This window comes from Podarcis cretensis (assembly GCF_951804945.1).
Source record: "Podarcis cretensis genome assembly, chromosome: 10".
Classification (NCBI taxonomy): domain Eukaryota; kingdom Metazoa; phylum Chordata; class Lepidosauria; order Squamata; family Lacertidae; genus Podarcis; species Podarcis cretensis.
In genome coordinates, this window is record NC_137179.1 from 45299969 (window position 1) to 45315791 (window position 15823).

The following is a 15823-nucleotide window of genomic DNA, read 5'->3' on the forward strand; positions in this document are numbered from 1 at the left end:
TTCCTTCCGAGTGGATCCGCCTAGGATTAATGCATTGTTGGAAGGGGGAATGGGACGTGCTAGCGGAAGCTCGAGGCCTCTGCATACAAATAAAACTGCGATTTGAGCTGGGAAGGATTAAGCGGGCATGTCTTTGCTGTGTCCGCATTTGGAAATTCAAACTAGCCTCGGTCCTGCTTTTAACCAGAAATATTGCCGGTGGATTAAATTCCAGGCTGGTCGTAAGGCACTAACCCTCTTCACTTTGCCGCATCAGCATAGTTAACATACGAACGGCAGTTTTGCCCCAGGAGGAGGAAAGCGGGGGGGGGGGGATCGAAATGAACCAGGAAGTTCTATCTCTAGCCAAAAAAAACCCCCTAATGTCACTCTAAGCTTTTTGTATCTCTTTGTCCTCGAGCTCGCCACTTCTTATCTCTGTATCCTTTAGCTCTCTCGTCTCTATCTCTGAGGCCTCTAGCGCGATTAGTTGTCTTCTAGCGCGCATGTGCAACTGCTTGAGGGTTGAAGGCGAACCTCTCTTTTGCTGCCCCGTGACTAGGGGCGTGGAGGCAACCGCGAGAAGCTTCTGCGTGGGCGGCTGAGCTTTGCCTTTTCCTGCCCTTGCTACAGGCACGAGTAATTACATCCGCCAACGACCCCCCTCCCCGTGCTTTGAACTCCTGCAGTGCTAACAGCTGCTTCTTGCCCACATCAGCCATGTGGACAATTCACCAATGGACGTTTGCAGAAACGCTTATTTGAGCGTTCAACCCGATTTCTTCACAGGGAGAGCGTAGACAACGTTGGCTGTTGGAGCTTTTCGTGAAGAGGCTAGAGGACGTGCTGCCAACACAAGCATTGTCCTGCATTTTCTCATCACTTTCCTTATCCAAAAAAGGACAGTTTTGGGGGGGAAGCATGGTTGCTGCGCAAGAGCTCGAAGTTGGCTTTAATTGTGCATGCTGAATTTGCCAGACTATGATTGATTCACACCTCAAAATGCCAATACAGTCGTACCTTGGTTTTCGAACAGGAAGTCCATTCAACTTCCTGAACTGAACCGTTTGGAAACCAAGGTGCAGCTTCCGATTGTGCAGGCGCACCAGAAACAATAGCAGAAGCCACTTCGGATGTTCGGCTTCCAAAAAAAGTTCAAAAACTGGAAAACTCACTTCCCGGTTTCAATCGTTTGGGAGCTGAAACATACGGGTACCAAGGCGTTCGACAACCAAGGTGCGACTGTAGTCTGGAAGCATCTGGAAACATGTTGCAGGACAAAGCTGCAGAAAAGGCCCTGAGACATCAGTTTTATTAGTTGTTCTGTGATGCTTCCCCAGTACCACTGAATTGTTGCTATCTTGAGGGGTACTCTTGCACTACAACACAACAGTAGCAGGACAAAAAAACAAACTGGAACATTTGTAGTATAAAAAGTTGCAAGATTTCTGCAGGAGGTTAGGGGACTTACACTGATTGAGAACAAAGCAGTATGTCCGCCCCAAAATCTTTGCAGGTGCTACAAGTAATTGAAAGCAGGATTGCATATAACTGCCCCATAACATCATGAGCACAAATAATCATGAAAGCACACTGAAAAAAGACATGGAAGGACCTGCAGATGACACCTGGAATTAGTCCCCCTGGGAGGGGATTTTCCCTTGAGCCCCTCTGGTGAAAGAAAATAAGAAAAGGAGAAGGGTCAAGGTGTGAATGAGGGATAAATGGTATGGTACTGCAGATGAGAGGCAAGGCCTTCACTTGTACTATGATTTCCCCCTCTTGGTACAGAATATAAGACTTCCAATTATAATAGCGGAGGATAAGAGGAAGGCATTTTGAATGTGAATTTATTCCTTTTATGAATTGCTGCTTAAAGCTAAGTTTATACAGCTGTCAAAGTTATCTCCCCTGGACTCCCCATGATTTGGAGTGTTGAATATTTATTTGTACTGCACTCTGCTATTGTGCACTCTATATTTTATTGTGCTCTGTGGAAATTATTGTAGAAGCAATGTTTTATTTATTTAACAACATTTGCATATTGCTTACTTGATAAGAAAACCTATAAGGTTTTTATTTATTTTTGCCATGATAGTTGTTATTGAATTGAATTATATTGCAGTTATGAAACAAATGGCTTTAAAACGTTGCAGTTATATTATGCACTATTTGTATTGGTAGTATTATTAATTATTGAGTTAGCATTTATATTTGAATTATTGTATTGATTGATGTTGAGTGGTTGCTATGAAATAGTTACTGGATTTGTTTGAAATTCTACTTTAGAGCATTATTTCAACTATTTATATAGTGCTTGATACCATAGTCTCTAAGCAATATGCAACGAGGCTACAAAAAAACCTACATCCCTCCATTACAATTACCATGAAGTCATAAAGCTTACTTAAAATGTTGACTGAAATGTTTAAAGCCTTCACCAAGCATCAGAAGTTCAGTAGGGAAGGTCCCTGTCTGATCTCAGTCAGGAGGAAGTTTCACAGAATTGGGCCCACAAAACTGAATGCACAGCTCCTGGTGGATTCAAGCCATGTGACTGAGCCCTGGGGAACCACTAACATAAACTCCCCATAATACCTCAATGATGGGACAGGGATAGAAGCATAAGGTGGTCCTTAAGGGATCTTGGGCCAAAATCAGTAGTACATAAATTAATACACAAACCTTGAAGTTGCGTATTGGTAGCTGGTACAAGTTTTTAAGTATGGGAGTTATGTGCTCGGGTTGTTTGTCCTCCTCAGCACTCTAGTCAAGGTATTTTTAACAAACTGGTGCTTCCAGGCAAGTCCTAAGTATAGTGTCACATGTGTGCCACCGCTTTAGATAGGATGCAGTTTTTACTTTAGTTATGATGTCCTTTCATTTGTTGTAAAATGCAGCAACACTGAGTGTGACTGCATGGCAAAAAAGCAGGATAGAAATAAATAAACTGACTGACATGACAAATGCTAGAAATAAAACCCCACTCATCATTTAATTTATGCTGAGCCTCAGAAAAAGCTGTATTATATGTAGGAAGGAATCACGGCTTCAGCCGAAAACTGAAAATAAAGAAAACAATGAGTGTGGGACTGATATCTCCAAATATTCTTTCTGGGAATGGAAAACATGGTTTAGCACCAAGAGCAGGGGCTCCATATGATGGCAGATCATGCCAGTTTGTCAACCTCAGCAAGAATATGACAAAATAGTATATCACAGTGTCAGCAAAACAGCCAATAAAAAGTGTATTTCAGAGAGGTATGCATGAATTGCAGACAAGAAAATTACTAGGGAGTGTATTTTAATCATCGGGATGAGGTGTGGTTTAAAGACTTCAAGATGGGGTAGGAGACGAGGTTCTGCTTTTCCAAAGCATTTTTATAATTTCCAGGTAACCCTGCATCCTTGACACACCGCTTACAAAATATGCAGGTAAGCTAAGCTCTCAAGACTAGACTGCAGCTTAAGTCTTCAGAACCATTTTTTATTAATACAGTGCTATTGTTTTTGCTTTTGCTGTTTTTATTTGTTTGTCCTTTTAAATAGCAATTAATCTACTGGCTTATTTTGTGTGTCATTTATCAGTTCTTAAGCTGTTTACTTGAACCGTTTTAAAGTTAATAGTTTAGACAGGAGAATTTGCAAGCCAACCTGAAAGTCATTGTGGTGGAAATGTGGGATTAAAACCTTAAGCAAAAGAAAGTATTAAATAGTAAGCATGTCATCTCATGTGTTCTGAACATCTTCTAACTTTTTATGGCATTCAGAAATTAATATCTATAAATATTACTCTCCTATTTTTCAACATATATCCTGGAACTCCCATTGATTTTGAATGAGCTTTCAGAAGATGTGGTTAAGATCCATAACCTTGATGAAGTCCTCAGAAATCACAGCAAACTAAATTTAATGCAAATAATAAGTGATAATCAACCAAGGCACTTTACATTTCAAGTAGCATCATGCTACTTTAAACAGACATTGCTTCCCCCAAAGAATCCTGGGGGCTGTAGTTTGTTAAGCGTGCTGAGAGTTGTCAAGAGACTGTTGTGCCCATCACAGAGCTACACTTTTCAGAATGGTTTAACTACCAATCCTTCTTCCGAGGGAACTCTGAGACTTGAGGGGAATAGTACACTAAATACATAGTACTAATGGGGCTAAGTCACATACCCAAAATAGACCCACTGAAATCAGTGGAATGAAGTATGTATAACATTGGATATAACTCAAACTGTGAGTTAGTGGTGGGGTATCTACTCTCATGAAATGCCTTCACATTGCTTTGAACACAGGTGTAGGAGTGTGTTCTTATGCACATTTGCCAGGCCAGAAGCCCCACTGCAAGACTTCAGTGTAAACAAATAGCAATGCTCAATGGAGCTTCAGCCTTTCAAAAGGCACGCAAAGGAGCAGATTAAGCACTATGATCAGAACCCTTAAGAAAGCACACTTCTTGTTATAATACTCTCCCATTCTGTTCCCCACTCCTTGCTCACTTTCCCAATTGGATAACAAGCGAGAACGCACCCTGCTTCTCATGCTTCTCATGTTTAATAAAAAAACCTGCAAAGCCCCATCAGCTCTTGCCTTTCAGTGCCTTCAGTACAGGGAGATCATGTAGGGATATTTTTTAAATGTCCACTATTTATTTATTACATTTTTATGCTGCCCTTCTTTCGGGGAGTTCAGGGTGTGGGGTATGCATGGTCCTCAGCACTCCCATGATTCAACCTCCCAAGATTGTTGTAAAGATTAGTTAAACTAAGAGAAAGTTTAGATGGGAGGGAGGAATTTGAACTTTAGTTTCAAATTTGTATGACATCCTTACCACAGTTTTTCCTATTCTAATGTAGGAAAAAGAAACAAGTGTTTCCAAGTATAGGAAAACAGAGATGCTTCATTATCAGGCTATTGAAAATAGTCTGTCCTATTACTCTTTAGCCCTAGTATTTGACTTTTGTATTAAGGATGGAAATGTTTTTGAGCTGAATAAATTATTTTTATTATATAAGCAAAATTTAGATTTTTTTAATTATACTGTACTCTCAGCTTGCATTTCACCCAATGGTCCCAGGATAGGTTACAAAAATGTCACAATTAAAACAAATGTAATTTACATTAAAAAGATAAAACAAAATAGCGAAACCAGTGACAAAATAACAGGACAGCAGTGCATATGAACACAGGAGAAGGGAATACATCAATTCAGCAAAAGGCCTGGATAAGGAAACACATATTGACCAATCACTGAAAAGCCTATAAGATGCATTTCAGAGGGGAGGTAATTCCACAGCCTGATTGTTTGCATTACATGCTAGGATTTACCACTTTATCACATTTGTGATCTTAAGCACATTCCCTCAAAAAGGGGGGGGGCAAAATCCTCAAAACCAGTGGGACTTACAAGAAACACATTCAGAATGGAAAGTGTAGTACTTTAAAATATTTTCTTGATTAGCCCCTTAAAAAGATAGATGTTGTTCAGAACACGTGATTATATATATATATATATATATTTAAATAATATTTATTAACATTTTAAAGACTGTAAAAGAAAGACAAGAACACAACTCCATAAAACAGAGAGCAAGCTTCAAAGAACCTATGCTCTGTGAAAATATGCTGATGAAAGGAAGCCAGTTAAAGCTTACTAAGAAGTATCCTATGTACCTATGCACAATTAATATTTTCCCACATTATTTTTTGTCTGCCATGCAAAAGACATTTACAGTCCGATTCTATGCACATACTGTATAGTACTCTGAAAAAAGGCACACGGAATTCTACAATTGCTCCTAACTGTACATAAGATTGCAACCGCTTCCAGTTTCATTTAAAAACACAGGTGCAAATAGGGAAAAAAGAGTCTAGCTACTTTAAAATATTTCAGGAATACAGTGGTACCTCGGTTTAAGAACAGCCCAGTTTACGACCTATTCAGTTTATGAACTCCACAAAACCGGAAGTAGTTTGCGAACTTTACCTCAGTCTAAGAACGGAAGCCGAAAGGTGGAAGGGCATCGGCGGTGGGAAGCCTCATTAGGGAAAGTGCACCTCGGTTTAAGAACGGTTTCGGTTTAAGAACGGACTTTCGGAATGGATTATAAACCAAGGCACCACTGTATTGGGTCAAAATGCTGTAACTGGATACAAAATATCTTACTTCGGCCAGGAAGCTTTTTTATTTTCAAAACAATTTGGCTTTCATGCCTACCTTTCATATGTTTCTTGATGTTAGAATGTTATGGTTCAATCCCCGCGCCCCCCCCCCCCCCGGCAGAATTACTTCTATACTTGTAGAATTACCATTTCTGAAATAACATCTTTGGATTTTATTACTTTGTCTTTTCAAGACTGGGAAGTCAGTGACTGTCAGTATCTTAACCACCTGCCTATTTCTGAGTGTCTTTAATATAAATCAGTCACTATGTTTGTTTAAGCAGTAGAGCGAGAAATATTATATGGAAGAATGGGTTTAAGAACAGAGCTACAAAGCTGACAAGGATTGCTCCAAATTAACCTGAGTGAGATAAGGGAAATCTGGATTGCTTTGTAGGCATCCTCTGTTAAAGGGATTTATTGTGCATATAAACTTCTATTTAATAAAAGAGCTCACTTATTCATAAAACTGTCCTGCTCTTGTAAAGCTGATTAATCCTTATAGCACACCATGCGTGTACTGAACCATTAAAATTAATTGGGGGAGGGTGCATATATATCAGTTGGGTATTGTATGAATTCCATAGACTAGTAATATTGATGGCAGTTCTAATATTGAAGGGAACAATGCCTTTAAAAATTATGTACTTGGTCAAACTAAATGAGACCCGTCCCATCCAGTTGTTATTTGCTCCACAAAAGGAAAGGATGGGATCCTCAAGCTCCCTCCCACCCATGGCTGTTATTGATTAATAAAAAGGGAAAGATCCTGATCATCATCTAACATAATGTGTTTTCCTTATTACATTTTGAAGTCTTTTAGTGAGCTCCCACAGGCTATCTGCTTCTGATCATGCTTCCATATTGTTATCTGATTCTAACCAGGTTTACTTAGAAGTAGGCCCTAAAATATTTAACTCAGACTTACTTTCACGAAAGAGCAAACACTGGGTAGATGTGATTCTACTCATGTACCATTCATTCTCTATAAAAGTGTGGGCCTAGAGCTTAGATATTTAATAGCAGCCATTTTTTTGCACTTTATGCACTTTTAAAATATTTAATATAAACTACATCGAACAATTTGCCACATTACAGGGCAGAGATATGCCGTGCATACTAATGAATGACTAAGTACAAATGGTGACTCACTGCTTTCCACCCAAAGTCAGAAACACATGACTGACCATCAAGTGACTAAGATTTGAACGGATGGGGGAGAGTGAAGGTCCATTTAAGAATATATTAAGAAGAGATGCATTGCTGGTTTAGAATGTAATTCTGTACTGTCATGGACTGGGTGGATGCAGAGGAGTGGTGGGAGGCAGCAGCCGGGAAACACCCTAGGGAACACCAAGGGGAGGGTGGCTCTGAGCCTGGGGATTGGTGGAAGGAGGTGTCAGCCGCAGGAGAGGTGACAGGGTTTAGTGAACATGAAGAACCTGTGGCAGAGTGCAGTTCAGACTTTGAGGCTGAAGCAGAGGCTGGGGGGGGGGGTTCAAGAGGCTGCTGAAGAATCCAGGGAGTCTCCGTCCCCTGGGTTCCAAGAATGCACAGAGAAATGAAAAGAACAGAAAACAGTTGTGAGCACTCTGGAGGGGAGGAGCCTTAGAGAGCGGTGGGAAGGCGGGGACCTTCAGACCTCACAACAGCTTCACTGGGGCCAGACCAAGGGAAATTAACTTCACTGGCCTCGGGTGCTTTGTTTATGCTGCTGATCTACACCTGACTCAAGTCCTGACATGTACACATTTGCATTGGAGTAAGTTTAATTGAATTCAGTTTAGACTTGTTTCCAATAAAAATTGTTCTAGTTTTTTGAACATATAGTGGTTGCTTCTTCTGGTGGTTTAACATCATACATCACTGTGGGCGGCTGGGCTGTCAATAATTACTCTGATACTGCTTCTTGCTTTCCTGGATGGAGGATAGGGAAGTCGTGTCAGGCTGTGAACAGAGGCAGAGCATGTTCCCATGTTCCCATGGTGCCTGGGACAGGTGAAGGAGGGCGAAGGAGCCTGACCAGCCAGAGAGCTCAGGGAAGGGCAGAATGAGAAATGTGCATCAGCTATGCACCCTTCAATCCCAGTATCGAAAGGTGCTTGGTACAGAGGGCAAACAGAGCTGCGGCTCGCTTCAGTGGTGAGAGCTGGCCTGGCGCAGTGGGCTCCATTTGTCCTCTGTGCCCCACCATGTAAACACTCCTCGCGAAGCCACTCGGGGAGGACGAGTGAGAAGAACACAACAGACACACACCCTTCGATCCCAGCCTTGGCAAGGCTGGGGTCCTTCTCTTGCTGCCCTCCCCAAGCAGCTTTGCGAAACTGGGATCTGATCAGATCCACCCTCACAAACACACGCAGGGCTGGCTTGGGGAAGGTGGCATGAGAAGCATGTCCCCCGCCCAAAATGCGTCCGGGGCAATCGCCCCGGCTGCACCCCCCTAGTTACACCCCTGGCTGTCTACACACTATACCTTTAAAGCATATTCAAAGCATACCCCCACCAAGACTCCTGGGAACTGTAGTTTGTTAAGGGTGCTGGGAATTGTGGCTCTGAGGGCAACCATAGTTCTCAATATTATTCAGGGTGCATTTAAAGGCATGGTGTGTACACAGCCTCAGTGGGAAGAAACCTAATGCATCAAGGTAAAATTCTCAGTTGTTGGTCTGCACTTTGGGGCCTCTGGCTGCGCCTATGACTGGCATTGGAAAGTTGTCTCTCAGAAGGTGCTGCTTGAGCTGAACATGGTGCCCTGCCCCTGCTCTGCAGGTTTTGCTTGGGACAAAGCCTTTGTTACTGGTGCTTGCAAGTGGTGTTATAAGCATACAGGACAAAGTGGGGATTGTATTGGTACACTGGCCATCTGGCTGCAGCTTCCCATGGCAGCTTTGGCTCAGGGCTTCATGGCCTTCCTAAGTGCCACGTGGCTGTCCCAGCGAGTTTTAAGCACCTCAAATGTGGCAAGGTACACACTTTGACTGGAATGTTTGCTTTATTTGCCCTCAGGCAAGTTGATGGTGATCTGAGAGTGGAGTATATGTCAATGGTTCATTTGCCAAACGTCATCGTGTTTGTGTGTAAGTTGTACTTTTGAAATGAAAGTGTCTAGCCACATTCTCAGCAGTCTTATTTTGCAATATTTGAAATAATAGCTCTTTTAAGGCACTGGAGGGGGTGTGAGACCTGTGGGCATTCAGATATTCCTGGGACATAACTCCCATAATTCCTGACCACTTCTGGCTGATGATGATGGGAGCTGGAGTCTGGTAATATCACAGGCTCCCTACAGCACAGAAAGCAAACATGCTGCATGTATAACTTCATCTGCAACAACATGGAAACATTTTGTGCGGCAGTGGTAGAGAACAGTTGTTGGGATCTACTTCCCATCAGTTCCAACCACCATAACCAGTGGTCAGCAATCATGGGAGTTGTAATCCAATGCAATCTGGAGTGTCATAGGTTAGCCACTCTGGTATATGATGAGACATGTGAAAAACACTTAACTGGTTCTACCATATGAAAGGCTGTACACAATTTTTCTTTCATCTGCTTAACTAAGGTATGTTTGAAGGTGCTGTCTGGCAGAAAATTTGTGGGCAGTGCAAGTGTTCTAAGCAGAAGATGAATCAGGCTTATTGTATAATCATTAAAACAAATTGGTGCAAAAATACCTCCATATAGCCGGTGGGCTATATGGTTTTCCCAGTAGTGATGTATGGAAGTGAGAGCTGGACCATAAAGAAGGCTGATCGCCGAAGAATTGATGCTTTTGAATTATGGTGCTGGAGGAGACTCTTGAGAGTCCCATGGACTGCAAGAAGATCAAACCTCTCCATTCTGAAGGAAATCAGCCCTGAGTGCTCACTGGAAGGACAGATTGTGAAGCTGAGGCTCCAGTACTTTGGCCACCTCATGAGAAGAGAAGACTCCCTGGAGAAGACCCTGATGTTGGGAAAGATGGAGGGCACAAGGAGAAGGGGGCGACAGAGGACGAGATGGTTGGATAGTGTTTTCGAGGTTACCAGCATGAGTCTGACCAAGCTGCGGGGGGGCAGTGGAGGACAGGAGTGCCTGGCGTTCTCTGGTCCATGGGGTCACGAAGAGTCGGACACGACTAAACGACTAAACAACAACAACAACAAGCCGGTGGGCTGCGCCTTTTTGGCAATATTTGTTGCCGGGTAAAATGAGATGCCAGGCTTTAGGAGGGAGGCATGAGGGCGCTGGCAGGGTCCTAGAGTCCTTCTGCCTCCTTCCCAAAGCCTAGTTAGCATTTCCCCAGCTTTGGGAAGGAGGTGGGAGGGCTCTTGGACCTGCCAGAGTCTCATGTCTCCTTCTCAAAGCCTGGTGCAGTAGGCTTTGCAAGGGCTGGTGTGTGTGTCAAATTTTAGCCTCCCCGCCCCCCCCCCCCCCCCGCGATACAAAGCAGTGTGCAGCCCATGGGTTCCATGTCAAAGTACTATTGCAGCCCACTTGGTATGAAAAGTGGGCCATCCTGACCTATACATTCATGGTCATTTAAATAAATGAAGTTAATATCCTCCCATGTAGGTAAATCAAATGGAAAATTTTCATTGACTGAATTTAAGTCACTAGAAGCATATTATATTTGAAATTGAGTATCTCTTCCAATAAGCATTCCACAGCAAAAGGCATCCTAGCATTGCTTTTGAAACCCTTACCAGTAGATTAGCTCTGATTTTCCTTTGAAGCAGATTTGAGCATGCTAATTGTGATGCATAATGCAACACTCTTTTAAACTGGCTCTGAATATGATCCAATGGCATTATTATCCAGAGAGACATCTCCCTAAATTGCACAAGGAAATGATTTGCTGTCCTGAGCACATAAGTGCACATTTTATTGATAACAACTGCTTTAAGTAAGCAGCTTTAAGTAGGGGTGCCAACCTGAATAAAAAAAGGGGGGGCAGGTAAATCCTGCCCCGCATAATTAATCAGAATACTTGGTGGATGCACACACCACTTGAATGGCAATGCCTATCAGCTTTTATGGGGGAGGTAAAGGGAGTTCCTAGGAGTTGGCTCCCAATCTGCCTCCTTTCCCTTTTGCCTAAGGTTTAGAGCAGGCATCCCCAAACTCGGCCCTCCAGATATTTTGTGACTACAACTCCCATCATCCCTAGCTAACAGGACCAGTCGTCAGGGATGATGGGAGTTGTAGTCCCAAAACATCTGGAGGTCCAAGTTTGGGGGTGCCTGGTTTAGAGTTAGGGTTAGCTTCTAACCATAGTGAATTATTTTTGCATCTCACTCCAATTCCAGTGATTTGGGGGAGGGATTAAAAACCATGTGTGCCTTTCACAAGGATCTATTTCGTTATGGATGTCAATGGAGAAACTTCTCTCGTAGGGAAAAGCTGTTTCCCCAAAAATCGATAGTGGGGAATATAAGTCCATACCCATCTACAGCTCTTGAGGTGACAGGGTAATTGTTGGGGATGATCTTTCTCCCACCTCAGCCTTTTGTGGGAATCCATGTTCTTTTCTTCTCCACTGCCCCACATGCCTAGTGTACCAACCACAAAATGGTAAAATCTACCTTTGTAGGAGAACCCGGCTGCTACCATTCTGAAATGTGGTAGGCTTCATCCTTTTCTGAAGTAATCCCTTTCTGAATTGATTGTGCTACAGGCAAAGATGGATGGCTCTGCCAATTTTGGTTCTCTCCTTTTTCCAACCTTAAAATTCAGTTGTCCACATTTCTGCAACAATTTCTCATGAAATTCACATGAAAATTCATCAACATGTTAATGTGAATTTCTCTCGATACATTTTTAATGCAATTTTGCCTAATAAACCTATTTTTGCAAAGCATTCTCCCTAATATAATGAAATAATGCATTTTGCACGTTATTTTCACGGAAATATGCCTTTTTATGTACCCTCACAGAAATATATTCATTTTTGTAACACATTACGTGCCTGGACAACTGCATTACAAGTTTCAATGGATGGCTGTGGTTTGGTTTATATATTGTTCTGGAAAGTGCAAATTTGATATGCACACCTTAAAATATGAAGTGAACTGAACTTCTCCCACACCCCTAGCTATGAGAACACACATGTCAAAAGCCTTCCAGTTTGTTGTCAACTTACTTTTCCTAACCCATACAATCAGCAATTTTTTTAAAAAGGAATAAATTAATTTTGATCAAACACAATACAGCACATTCCAGTTCTTCTGAAACTATACAAAAAGAGGAGAGGAAAAAACACTTTCAAAACCAAGAAAAAACAAGGAGGAAACAAACAGTAACTGATCCAATGATGGAATAATGGGGCACCTTTGAGAAGCATTAGAGGGTGCATAAAATGAGGTTAGGGGCCACATGCAGCTCCTCAGCTGGTTGTTCACTAATGCTTTATAGCAGGTGTGGGGAACCTTTTGTGCACTAGATGTTGCTGAACTACAGCTCTCATCAACCAGCCAGCATAGCCAATGGCCAGGGATGATGGGAGTTGTAGTTTGGCAACATGTGGAGATTCAAAGTTTCCTAAAACCTGCATTATAGGATAGGATACTCTAGGAACCAATGCCACTCCTGCTGACTAGCAAGGTGAAGCGATCTGGTTTAGATGGGGCACACAGAGGAAAGTAGAAGCTGGTGTTTAAAAAATTCAGCAACACATTTAAATGGATTAGCCCTAGGGAAAATGCTGGTGGAGACATCTGAGCTCTGCTTTAGGCAGCAAAATACCTTGAGACAGTGCAGCACTACCAGGGACTTCAATGGGCAGTCAAACCTGAACCAAAACTCTATGCAAGAATGTTTTCAGCATTCTAAGGCTGAGTAATCAGGCAGACCAGCCTTTGCCTACCAGATGCCCTCCAGAAGCTCTGGACTACAACTTCCATCATCCTGGACCATACTGACTGGTGCTGATGAGAGCTGCAGTCGAAAATTTATGGAGGGCACTAGATTGGCAAAGGCTGAGGTAATCCAAGTGGCTTCCCAACAGCAACAACAAAAGCAAGTCTGACAAGCAGTACTAGCCTAGAAACTTTCTCCCAAAATACATGAACATCTGATCCCAAACCTACCAGGTTTCTAGGAAGCTTCCTAAATAGTCTGAACAACCTACCAGGCTACAGTTGGTCTGCAAGCAACAGGCACAGATGAGGATTAAAAGAACATCAAGGGAGTTAATCTGGTAATTGCTTCCCCCAGTAGGCTAGCAGTAACATTGTGTTGTCTTTCATTACTACTGCTGGACTTTGCAAAGGTTTCTGGGCACTGTAGTTTGCAAAGGGCTGCTATGAATTGTAACTCTATGAGGGGAACTACAGTGCCCAGAATTCACTGAGAGAAAGAATGTGAATGTACTGTATAGTGTGTACACAGTTTGTGTCAGAAGGAATGTTTTCAAAGGATTCCAAAGAATGCATTAAAATATTATACTTAAAAACAAAATATATAGCAAGAAATTAATAAGCCAGTACACTGAAAGCGTGGGAATTAATCAGTATTCCTTACCTGTTCCAGAGAATGAATTCAGGGAGTAGAAGATGAAGGTAAAATAAGTAACTCAAAACCACAGGTTGAAATCCTGAGAAAATATCAAAAGTAGCATATTAACTAAGCAGCCACCAGCAGCATCTTGATGGAGTAGTGGGACAGGTTTTCCTGCTCATTCTTTTCACCCACAGAAAATTAGTTCCACTCGCCTTGTTTCAGCTACTATGTGCTGCAGAACTTAAATTTTCTCACGACTCATTTTGTTGGGGGACGGAACAGCACTGAGAAAAGTCAGGGTGTGCTTAAGCCTCAGGCCTCACAGCAAAGCCCTGCCTGTGCAGGCATTCTCCTCCTTCAACCTCAGAGATCCACCCACCCAGTGTCTTTTATCAGGAATGAAATACAGGAAGGTGCCAACCAATACCACAGTTCGCTTAATATTTATAGGGCAGATTCTATGCATGCTTATTCAGAAGTAAGCACCACTGTGTTTAATGCAGGGCCAACCCATCATGAGGCTAGATGGGGCAGTCACCACCTCAGGCAACAGGCTGGGGTCAGCAGATCCAGGCCTTGAGGAGCATGCTGTTCACTACCTCCTGTGCTTCTCACCCACCACAGCCTCCTCTTCCTCCATTCACCCCTCCGCCACGGTCTGCTCCCCTCCAGCCTCCTTTTTTCTCCCCTGCCTCCTTCAGCATGCTGGAGCTTTCCCAGGTTGCCTTGTTGCAGACCCCCCAAGGGTCCCTATTTCCCAGGGACAGTCCCAGATTTACAGAAGTCGTCCTGGTTCCTGATTTGATCCCAGAATGTCTCGCTTTTCCTTAGGATGTCCCTATTTTCATCGGAGAAATGTTGGAGGGTATGGAGCTATGCGATCCCTGAGCCAAGGAAATAAGTAACTATACAACCTTTAGAAGATATCTGAAGGCAGCTCTCTGTAGGGAATTTAAAAAAAAATAAAAAATATATATGTTGGAAGCTGCCCAGAGAGGCTGGGGCAACCCAGTCAGATGGGCGAGGTATAAATAAAAACAATTATTATTTTTATTATTATTGAATAGGATGTCCCTATTTTCATTGGAGAAATGTTGGAGGGTATACATTTGCCATAGGTTTCTGTTTTGCATCAAACAGCAAATCAGCCTGATTATTGGGACTCAGCTCTCTCCTAAGTTCAGACATGCAGCATTAAACTAAGAACGGTTTTCCAGATGTAAGGCCCAGTGAGTTCAGTGGAATGTACTAAGCAGGTTAGAACTACATACTGTACTGTATGTGATTTTCTGAAGTTTAAAATGGTCCTTGCCACTGTATCTAAACACATCCAATTCAGGATGTAGCTTGCTACTTAATTGTCACTATACTTCAAATATTTCCTCTGAGCAAACACTTTCCTTTTCTCTATTAGATAATGCTGTAAAGCAGAAACTGATACTAACTGATAACGAAGGAAAAGAGAGCTAACATAAGATTTGGGTACATTTTAGACATCTCTGCTGCAGAGTGTCCAGTATGTGATATGACATTCTTTCAGACATAGGATTGCTCTAGTTAAAAAGTTCTTCTTTGTCTCATAAAGATTCTCCTAAACAAGAAGAAACTTGTTCCTCATGTTTTGCAAAATAAAGTAAATCGTTAATCAGGTTCCCACATTCCAATCAGTATCTAGAATCATATACCAATTGTACATTTTAGGAGAAGAGTAAAAAGATTCTGCTGCAGGTTTCAGTTCTAAGAATTATTTTTTTATTTGCATATCCCAGGATAAAAAGGACAACGCTTAGAAAATTAAATTAAATTAAATTACAAACTCATAGGATACATATTTACTCAGAAGTAAGTCAAACTGTGTTCAGTGGAATGTACTGTTTCTGGAGCATGAATAGCATTGCAGTGTTTCCAAAACATTACCCTAGCTATCCAGTCACTAGAGACTGATGCTCACTGTCAGCTTCAGGTTTCAGAGGGCACTTTAGCAAGACATTCTCCATGGGCCCCCTCCCTTGGTGAGTCTACCACTTTGTTGTAGCAGATCCAGAGGGCTCTTGTTAAAGGGCCCCTTGCTGGGATGTGAATCCTCAGCAGGTGCCTGACCTTGCTGACCCTTGATGCCAGCCCTGTTGACGCTGTACCTTTAAGTTGTCCAGTGAAGCATGAGACACTCAACCAGCCTCATCTTCCATCTCCTGTT

The 15823-nt window shown here is 42.4% G+C and overlaps 1 protein-coding gene across 1 annotated transcript in view; it reads right to left on the bottom strand.

Annotated features, from left to right (window-relative positions):
* TMEM19 (transmembrane protein 19) overlaps nt 1-15823 on the bottom strand; it is a 30153-nt gene that overhangs the window by 12846 nt on the left and 1484 nt on the right. Inside the window, exon 2 of the mRNA XM_079993823.1 lies at nt 13648-13720. The gene's annotated coding sequence lies outside the window, so the exon portion shown is untranslated. The remainder of the gene's footprint in view (nt 1-13647; nt 13721-15823) is intronic.